The sequence below is a fragment of the Lycium barbarum genome, chromosome 11 (genome assembly GCF_019175385.1).
Source record: "Lycium barbarum isolate Lr01 chromosome 11, ASM1917538v2, whole genome shotgun sequence".
Lineage (NCBI taxonomy): Eukaryota > Viridiplantae > Streptophyta > Magnoliopsida > Solanales > Solanaceae > Lycium > Lycium barbarum.
The window spans coordinates 43,822,026-43,823,529 of NC_083347.1; the positions used below are offsets into that span (position 1 = coordinate 43,822,026).

Consider the following 1,504-nt stretch of genomic DNA (forward strand, 5'->3'; position numbering starts at 1 on the left):
GCTATGTAATCTACATACTGAACATTCTCAATTTGCGGAGGGGGCCCTCTTGAAATGTACCTTCTGGGACTTGGTACATTCCAGGTGGCATGCCTGAGATATCTTCACAAACGCTCACTTTCTTTGCTTCTCTCTCATCAAGCCTCTTTGTCAGTAAAGAGAGACTAGTGGTCAATTGTGCCAATGTCTGCTGCGTTTCCTGGCTATCTTTCACAATGTTTTGAATCAACGGTGTTCCAAGTGATAGCCCATCAGAATTACTTGAATGTCATGCATGGCTGTGTGTAGTCAATCGGTTAAGTATATCAGTAATAGTAGCATAGGACTTATTCATGAAACACCCGCTGGCAGCATTATTGGCTATTGCTTGGGTCATAGGATCCAAACCTCTATAAAACTTCTCCTTCAAAATCTGTTCTGGAAAACCATGGTTTGGACTCCTATCCAAATATTCTTTGTACCTCTCCCAAGCTTCAAAAAGTTGTTCCCCATTACGTTGTTTGAATTCATAAATTTGATCATGAATTTCAGCCCTTTTACTCGGGGGATACCACTTTCTGAGAAACACTCTGACCATCTCTTCCCATGTAGCAATAGAGTTTCGGGGAAGCTTTGTGAACTATTTTCTCGCTTCTGTAGCTAACGAATATTTGAAGAGTTTCAGCTGAACTGCTTCTTGAGTCACACCCCGTTGGATATGCTGAGAGCACACATCCAGAAAGTTTGTTATGTGTTGGTGAGGGTCATCATCGACTGCATTCCGAAAGTATCCCTCTTGTTTGAGAATATGATAGAGGGAATTATCAAACTTGATAGTAGTAGCAGTCACCCTTGGATGAATGATTGTAGATGCAAAGTCTTCATCTGCTTCTGGTTCATTAGCAAAAACATCCTCGACTGGAAGTTCGTTGTTAGCCATGATCACCTGGTTTACAAGGTAGCAAACAAGCTTTGTTGGAATATTACAAAGACTTTAAGAAGAGTACACACTATTTAGTACTTTCAAAACCGTATTCCCCGGCAACGGCGCCAAAATTTAATACGCTCATTTTACACCTATTAATGGTATAATGCGGACGTTGTCAAATATAGTAACCCAACGAGGTTGGGGTCGAATCCCACAGAGAATATGGTGTGAAAAGTTTACGAAACAAGTATTATACTAATCTTGCGGTCCTGGTGTATTCCAGAAAAGGGTTTTATAGTTGTTTTGGTTTGTGGACTAATTTAAAGTTGTAAATATATGGGTAAAAAGAACCAAGGTTTTGTCCCCGTTAGATAAAGTGTATGATCATGGGTATCGATCTTGATATACTTCTAATGGACTGTTTGTATGAATGCACTTAACCTCTATGTGAATCTGAACTATTTCCCAATAAGAAAAGATTATTTCTTTCTATGCTTTTTCCAAAGATAAGAAAGTATGCATGATGAACGGTTAATTATGCCAAGTAAATTCCTCTTATTCCTAAGTGAATTTATTAAACAAGGTTTAAAGCCCTGA

At 39.0% G+C, this 1,504-nt stretch overlaps 1 non-coding gene across 1 annotated transcript; it reads left to right on the forward strand.

Annotated features, from left to right (window-relative positions):
• Positions 1–422: 422 nt before the first annotated feature.
• On the forward strand, positions 423–528 carry LOC132620658 (small nucleolar RNA R71). The gene has a single exon (XR_009575094.1). It is a non-coding gene; the product is annotated as a small nucleolar RNA R71 (small nucleolar RNA).
• The last annotated feature ends 976 nt before the right edge of the window (positions 529–1,504 follow it).